Source organism: Electrophorus electricus, chromosome 24 (assembly GCF_041902795.1).
Source record: "Electrophorus electricus isolate QZ-2024a chromosome 24, ASM4190279v1, whole genome shotgun sequence".
NCBI classification, from domain to species: domain Eukaryota; kingdom Metazoa; phylum Chordata; class Actinopteri; order Gymnotiformes; family Gymnotidae; genus Electrophorus; species Electrophorus electricus.
In genome coordinates, this window is record NC_137520.1 from 14,615,212 (window position 1) to 14,624,709 (window position 9,498).

Below are 9,498 nucleotides of genomic sequence, written 5' to 3' on the forward strand. Positions count from 1 at the left end.
GAGGTATACCTTTTAAATGTGTAGTTTTTTAATTAATTTTGTTTTGCTGTCACCAAATTTGTTTTTTAAACAATGTAGTATAAATAAATAAATAAATAAATAAATAAATATATAAATATTCTTAAATAACAGTTCAAATGTATTCTTATGCAATAACATTAGCCCACCTATCAAAATGTTTTGAAGTGTTGATGTCCCTTTCTGTTGTCCTTCTTGTGTGCCATGGAGAAGAACTAGGGCAGATAGAACTGGTAGCAAATATTTCTGTGGGCAGTCTGTGTTCTGACACACACACACGCACGCACATGCACACGTACACGCACACACACAAACACACACACTACTGAAGTGTGACTCGTCGGAGCCTATCACTTTCCGTTATAGCCCAGTGGTCTATTACATGTGTTGCATGTGTAGTTGGAACCATAAACAGACAGTGTCAGGTGTGATAAAGAATTAGTGAACAGCAATCTGTCATGATCCCTTGTCCTGTCCTATTCCCCTCACACCACTGGACACTACAGCCTGTGTCCTCCCTGACCTCTGACCTGTGTCATCAGGTGCTTACATTCTTCGCTGCATGCCCTTTGCTGAATACTCCAACTTTGTCTCATTTATATTTTCTTTAAGTTTAGTTTTTTTCTAATAAATGCAGGCATTTTATTGTTCTACTGAACCCCTCAATTTCCTTTGCGATCAATAAAGTTTTTGTATGTATATGCATGCATTATCTAGTGTGCTAGACATCTATTATCCATGAGTATTTCACCTCAATATGCATTTACCTCCTTTTGATTATGTTTTACACATTTATTGTACCCCTTTGTTATCATCCATTTTATATCCAATAGGCAGGTGAATAGTTTGTTTCCTTGCGCCATATCTGTGTTGATCCAGCTGGAAGACAACTGTAATCCGAGCTGAAGCTCTTCACACAGCGTGCACTACTGAACCCTCATGCTTCAGTATATTCTCACACTACTGAACCCTCATGCTTCAGTATGTTCTCACACCACTGAACTCTCATGCTTCTACAAACACCACTGTCACGTTTTTAATTCACTTTGCACACAAAAAATCTACATACCAAAAACTGTGTCTTGTTTGCATCTCACTTTATATATTTATCCCAAATGTCACTTTGTACATAAGGTAAATGTTGTTCTTGCCATGTGCATTGTGGTTCACCTGTCTTACAGGTGGATTTTAAAGGTGTACAGTTACAGACCACAGCCCCTTGTTGCTGTAGATAATGCAGACTTTGTCAGCCGCGCTCTAACCTCATCTTTCATTATTCTCTGACTGCTGAACAGCTACTGACCTGATATTATCCAGGAGGTGGACCATTGCCAGCACAACAGTCACACTGACGTGCTGTAACGCTGCTGGCCCGAGTGCCGCAGGGCGCCGTGCAAGACGCACAGACTTCCTCAGCAGCACAAGACGTTTATTCACATTAAACATATACAACAAAGGTGGCACTCACACATAACACTTACGGTAAACATGACTCTACTCTTGACATTACAGGAAGAACACATATACATTAATACAGGACTACACAAACCAACGTTACGGCTACAGCGGGTCTCACAAAGATTAACACTAACACTTAGGTAGCAACAATGACCAACAATGGTGCACACACTGAGAGGGCTTTAAATAGACAAACATACAACAGTAAACCCTCTGCAGGTGTGTGCAATCGCGAGGGCGTGGTTACAAACACACATGTGAATCCTTCTGCATGCGGCGGGCCGTACCACATGACTCATGGGGGGCGGAGCATTCCGTGACATGTGCAAGGTGTTTCTAATACAAGATTTTGTTTAAAATAAAAATAGATGATTACTGTATATTTGGCTAGCTGATTTCTGAAAAAAATAAAATAAAATAGAAAAAAACCCTCCACTTTGCACATACTGTGCTTTAGAATATTACAGATCCATATATTGCATTTCCTTCTGAAGCCTAAACGCACTATTCCTTCTAAGATCTGTGATGCCTCTGTGTTCTTCTAGATTCTGTTTCTTTTCTGCATCTGACCAGCTGTTGAGCTCTGCACAGCTGGACATCCTTCCACCTGCTTGGTGAATAAAATGTCACTTCACATGACACAATCAAAAATGATTAGAGCTGCTATTAGAACATTCACGCTGGAAACAGTCAGTTATATTATGAGTTATATTATGAGTTATATTACAGTCTGTCACCATGTAATCTTTGCGGAGTGAAGCAGGATTTCAATCACTACAGACTGGATGTTGATCCCTCTATAGCTGGACAAAACCAGGCCAAAGTCTATGAGTCACACAGATTGGTGTCTTTAGGGTAGGAACACTTAAATTTAGGTATTTGGGGGTGGGGGTGGGGGGAAGGGGGCAATTAAAATATTTCAAGACTCACTCCTCAGATTCTTAATGTTCAGTCCCTGGCATGGATAATGCCACTCGGAAAAGCCTGAAAGGTTGAAATGCACCACTTTACAATGTAGAATACCAGCTTTGCTGAGAATATAGTCACCTATTATTCCACTGTTCAACTGAAAATGACATATACAAATTGAGCAGCTATCTACAGCAGCAGGAAATCTGCGTGAGTATGCTACATTAGGTCAGAGAACTCAGATCGTACTGTTCTCACATCCCCGTGGTGTCTTAATGGGACTGCTCTAGATCATGCCACTAGGATGGTGACAGGTCACTGTGCTCTTCATCCACAGAGAGACACATGGCTCTCGAGAAAGGGATCTTCACCTACATACAAAATCAATTGTCTGTTAATGAATTGATCTGACTCATCAAAAAAAAAAGAAAAAAGAATTGCCTAAATGTGAAACCATTGCTTTATACAAGCTAGAACACTAGCAGTCCTGCAGAAGCACGTGTGTACTTCCCTACTGCAGCATATATGAGGGACCACTGGAGTAATTACCAGGTCCTACAAGAGCTGAGTCAGATGAGCATGGAAAGTGCAGACCAGTGCTGTTTTGGTCAACATCATATGCAGATATAATTCATTTCAATGCATTTGCTGTCTTACTACATGTGATTCTTCAGCAGATTGTAGGTTACTGAATTTGAACATATCTAAAACTACATTTAATTATTTTATGTTAAAATCACCCCTAAAGAAAGCTGTTAACCATACATTATTAACAGTAGTGTGGAGTAGGCCCTTCTGTTCATTTGTAATCAGTATTGTATTTTGTGTTTTATAAGTTCTGATTGTGTGATTTATTTTCAGTTGTTTTTTTGTTGTGCTTTATTTATGTTTATGGTTTGCATTGATTACACTGAGGCACTTAATAATACTGTTTACAGACTAAATTGATTTATTAATTCAACTGAATTTGGTATTAAACTCCATACCAACAACTTGTATTTTCCCAAATAATATTGGTAGCATCTATGTGTGCCAGTGGACAATCTACCAGCTTCTGATAGCTGAGCTGACTGTGAGACCTGTGTCCCATCATTGATGTGTGTGCCTTGGGTGAATCAACCAGGCCCAGGAGGATACATCTCACAGACAGTCAGGCCCAGAGCCGACTGCGAGACTCAGTCATTGATATATGGGAGAATCAACCAGCACTGGCTTTCAGGCTCAGGAGAATATGCCTCCTAGACAGAACATGCCCATGTAGGACAGCCACCTGTAAGGTGTGTAGATGAAGGGTAGAAGGGTTTTGTTTGTTTGAACTGCCAGTGAAGTCAGGGGAGCCCTTCAGTTAATTTGTAATCAGCATGGTATTTTATCTGTTTTATCAGTTAATCATTGACTTATTTTCACGTGTTTCTGTTGTGCTTTGTTTTTGTTTTGCAGCTTGCTGTGGCACTGACTAATATTGATTAAGACTAAACTGATTTTCAATGGGACTAAATTGGAAATGGCCTCTGCACGAGTAAGGAGCTTCTATTTTCACAAATTATACCAGCAGCTACCTGTAGAATGGGTGAGTGTTTTAAAGAGCTGTAGAATAGGTGAGTGTTTTAAAGAGCTGTAGAATGGGTGAGTGTTTTAAAGAGCTGTAGAATGGGTGAGTGTTTTAAAGAGCTGTAGAATGGGTGAGTGGGCTTCTTTGTTTTGCTGTGTGTTGGTTGGTTGCTGCTATGCCAGTTTGATATTTCAGGCACTCATTGCCCCAGTGTCCTTAAGTTGCTATGAAGGCCCGCTATGGAGATGATCACCTGCTAGTCTATAATAAATAAATCTATAATCAAATGTGAAACAAATACATTGATTTTCTACAATATAGGTTTGTATAGAGGGTGTGCTGAAGTGAGCTGTGTGTGTGCGTGTGTTCAAGCTGCTTTGGGTACCAAGAGTTGGAGCTGAGCTGTACCCATTACTATCAGGAGGTGATTCAGTAAACACATTCCAAGACCCACGAAGAGCCAATAAAACTAGACATAGCCCATACCAGGCCTTACTGAACTCAAAGTACATGCCCAAGAGCTATGTAGAGCTACAGAACACTAATAGAAAGTTTTGTTACTCCCTGGATTCCTGATTTATCATAGATTATACTAACAGTGGTTTTGAAAATAAGACAGGGCCCAACATGACAGTAACTTCCCCAATTGCTGTTTGAATTAGTAACAGAAGAATTAGGTTTTGTTCAACACCTGGACTATGTTGTCTGAAATCTCTACCATTCCAGAATTTATCAGCTGTTAATCGAGACTGTATGTATCTAATATTGTTCATGCCACTACTATACAGTACTTATGGTCACAGCTCTTGAAGCCAAGCATGCAGATTACTAAGTTAATACTTCTCAATGGCAGATCTCTTACAAATAAAATATCCTTAATTAATGTTTCACTGTATAACATATATCTAGCTAAATTAATGTGGTATTCCAACCTTGCTAATTAAATCAGCTCCACCAAACTGCCAGGAAAGGAGGCAGGATAGCTGCTTCATTTAAAGATCATTTAGCCCATTTATGTATCTCTTTGCAACTCTGAAGGGGCACCACATATTCACAGTAATGCCAAGGATCATGTTGCCATATTGGACTCTGTTGGTCTCTCACACCATATAACTGGTCCCATACATCCTTATGGTTATACCATGGCTTTGGTTATCTCAAAAGGACTCAATATTTCAACCACTGTTAAAGATGACCAGTGCATTTGATATGTGGGCTTCACTAAACACTAGACATATATGTTTCAAGAAAAGATCATACAACACAATTTTTATGGACAAAATGTCTACCTTTACATCCAACCTGGTTCAGTTGTGTCAATTCTGGTGAGAAAGGAAATTGGAGACATCTCCATGGTTATTCTGACCCGATACACTGATCCTATCTGGCCTAGTTGCATTAGTTTTGCATCAGCTAGCTGACTAGCTGACTCCAGTAAAATAGTTTACTGAAGTCCTCCAAGGGCCAATGAATGATCTAAACGGACATTGGGACACCTAGTGGCAAATAAAGAAAATTAGATTGAGCAAAAATAAGAAAAATAAAGCAAGGTAATCAGAAAAGACCATGAGAAAGGAAAATTAGAACAAGCCAATCAGAAAAGGATACTCTACCTTTAAAGAATCCCATATTTCAGATTACACACCACAATCATATTCTCTCTTAAGACTGACCACCTCTATTACTCAATCATTTGTAATAAAGTTTATTTTGGATTTTAAATATTTGTTGTTTTGCTTATCCTCAAATCTACATGAGAGACAGAAAAGAATCCTCAATGACAAATTTGGCAAGCCAGCCAGGAGCGCTAGATCTGGAGAAGTGGGACGGCATGCACTGCTCAGGTGGGAAAAGAACTTCTGGACGTTGTAGGGAAAAAGTGGAGGAGATCCTATTTTAGTAATATTAGTAGTATTAGTCTGCATTAGTAGTAGAGGGATAGCAAATGACCTAGCAAAACTTGAAGTAGGTGGATACGGCTGGATATCCAAGTACGAGGCACAGACGGCTGTACAGAGCCTCGTACTATGTGGCATAAAAGCCATGTTAATAAATAACATGTTAGTGACAGGAAAAGACATGACAAAGATTTTCTGAGAAGTAGGCCTGACAGTAGCTGTTAATACCAATCATCATGATGGAAAAACCTTTAATATGTACAGAAATATTTAATATGGGGACAATACCCCACTGACAGAGATGACTCAAGACTGAAGCATTCTAGAATTTCTAGAATTTATTAACAAGTGGTCCTGCCTCTGCCACCACTGCTACCACCCCAGTGATGAAGAAACCTGGAAATAGGGATGCCTAGAGAATGCTGTTGACCCACCACCAGTCGGTACAAGTGCCTTGCATCTACCAGCTGTTACCATGACACCTTAACAAGAACCCACTATCCTGGATGGGGTGTGATGCATCACCCTGCCCTTTCTTGTAGATTCAAGAACAACCTATTCTTTCATAAACATGCTTGAACCTATGATAGAGCTGCAACTAAAATTTATATGGAAGACTGTCTGATTTACTGAACCAAGTTCAAGTTCAAGTTCGGTTTATTCGTCACATACATAGTCATACACAGTATAACTCGCAGTGAAATGGTGGAGAGTGCTCTGTCCAAACTGAGGAAAGGAAACAGGGGTGCATAGAGAAAAATGTATATATGCAAGATAAATATATATACTCTATGTATGTACAAAATATATTAACAATGTGGTTGGGTATATATGTACACAATCTACAGAATGTACAGTGCAGGTGTAATATGGTTGGGTATAACCACAAATGCTGGTTGTGAAATATCAAACAACAGGGTTATCCTTTCTGTATACTCCAGCATCCCAAGTTTTTTTATATCATTTTTTGGATTGTTTTACATAATTTTCTCCCTAATCCTATTTCCACCTGTCAGGTGAGTCTCCACTGTCCCAAAACAGCTGCCAACCAGGGAGGGGGACAGCTGTCATATGCTTCTACTGAGGCACATGCAACCAATCAGCAAATCTTTTCAAGCTGCAGCTCATGCAATTTCAGAGAGCAGAGTAACATGCTCAGAGGATAGTGCTACCCACCCCTTTCTGATTCATGAGCTCACAGACACCCATTATTGGCCAGTATTACTGTAATTGACAGGGGAGAGTGAGTGTGCCACCCCTTCACCCTTGAAAGCACAGCCAGTTTGCTGTCTAAGGCTCCTGGCTATGGAAGGCTGTGGCATCATCAGATTCTCTGTGATAGGGTTATGATAGGGGCACAGAGTCCTGATTGTAGATGGTCTCACTACGTCCTGTTGACTGGCATGAATGTCGTTAATGACTGTTGGTTTGCAGCCCAGTGCACATCCAATGCTTACACACATTTTATTTGATGTTTGAGGATATTGTGAGGCTACCAGTGGATGTGGTACTGTTGGTGGAATACCAACAGGCCAGGTATGAACTGGGGTAGTAGGGTGGGAGAAGATTATCAGCAGTTAATGTATGCTTATTCTTTAGCTGATTAATCTATGGCTTGTGCAGCAGAACAGCCTTGTGCAGCAGAACAGTCTAAACAGGTATAGACTGACTAGATCAGAAGACTAGAATTCTTCCTTTAATTCCAGGAGAGCAAGAGGAGGAAGAACAGAGGGAGACCTGGGAAATGTAAGCTTAGGGGTTAATGGAATGTAGAGTCACATATGGTTGTCAACTAGATGGGGGGGGGGGGGGGGGGCACAGATCCATGGAGTCAAGTCTAAGAGAAGAGGGAAAGGGAGAGCTTTGCAAAAGAATTCTATTAAGCTCTATATCACACCTATCACAGGTGCACCTGTAACAGACCCTGAGATGAGACCCAGTCATTGATATATGGCTGAATCAAGCAGCTCTGGCTCTGCAGGCCCAGGAAAATATGCCTTCTTGACAGACAGAATGTGCCACTGGTAAAAGTACAAAGGTGAGGTGTAAGGGACAGTGAAGGGCATAAGTGTTGGGGGGAAGTTGTATGTCCATTTATAATCAGTACTGTACATGTGCTTTAAAAGCTGTGACTGAGTCATTTATCTTTTTCATTTTTGTTGCTCTTTTTGGGTTTGTGATTTGCTGTGGTGGTGATTAATATTAGTAACTTTCTAAATTGATTCCATACCAATAAGTATGTTTTTCCCAAAGTACAACTGGAGCTACCTGCCTCTGATGGTTCACTTTGCTGTTTGTTACCATCTGATGTCATGCAGGTTTGATTTTTCGGGCAGTTGTCGTTCTGGTGTCCTCAAGCTGCTGTGAAGCCCTTACACAAAGATGATCACCGCTGCAGAGGCAGAACTACACATGCACTGAGGGCTAGTCTACCCGTGAGCACTCAGTAGCGGATCAATAGGAGGGGTTTTTGGAAGACATCACAGGAAGAACTATAGTTAGGTGAGTACAGTGCAAATGTGGAACACCATTAGATTAAACAGAATGGGCCTGAAAGCCCTGATGCTGCATATATGGGACTTGTATCTTGAACTCCGTGCTCGTGTATGGATGCTACTCTTCAGGGATTGTTGTTGACATCTTGTAGTGCAATTTGAATGGTTTTTTTTTCCATGTTCATGTATTTTAATAATGTAATATATGTTTTTTAATTGACTGAGTGAACTAATTGTGCTGCTCCTCCCACATCTAAAAGAAATTGATCTCGTTAGGCTAGTAGAGTCCCAGTTTGGCACTGGGTGGTGAAGTCAGTTAGTCATTATTTATCTGGGCAAAATCAGCATACATAAAGGTTTAATGTCACATTAAAGTTTATATTTAGCATGGTATTAAGGTCTGAAGCAAATTGGTCTAGTAAAATCAGAGTGATGCAGCAACAGAAAATTTGTCTCAGGACTGTGGGGAGCAACAAAAAATAACAATAAATAAAAGGAGGGGAAAAAGAGAAAAATAGCAGAAACAGAAGTGTGTGCGTGCGTCTGCCGAGCCCCACACCTTTGACGACAAGGATTATGTAACATCTTCAGCACACGTGCCTGGATGTGTGACTGCGAGAGCAACGAGCAAAGGCATGGGGAAGATGTGTGGAGTGTGCAGCAGAGAAGCCGCTGGCTCACTTGGCAAAGCTGTGTAGCTGAAGCAGCACTAACGGGGCGCATAAGAAGGCTCATAATGAGACACAAGAAAACAACGTGTGATGACGCAGCGCTTCCGCTGTTGCCGGATATCACGCCTGGCCATTTCAAGTGAAGGTCCCCTTTTTGAATTTGTTGAGAAGACAACTGAGGGATGCATAGAAACTCGGTGATAAAAAGCAATGCTGGCAAACACATTGTGTACAGACCATTACCTTCTTAGCTAGTTAGAAAATTATTAGGAGCCCGAATCTTGCTTCCTGTTGTGCTCATGTGGAAATAAGATTACCTTCTACATCATAAGTGTGCACTCACAATCTGATGCACTGCTTAAAAGACAAAAAAAAATTATGCATGAAAGGCATTTGAGATTAAAGCATAATTATTTCCATTTATAGCCAACATCCTTCTTTTCTTGCACAATGAAGGCCCTGGTTTTCCACCATAGACTGATTTAGTGCTATATCTT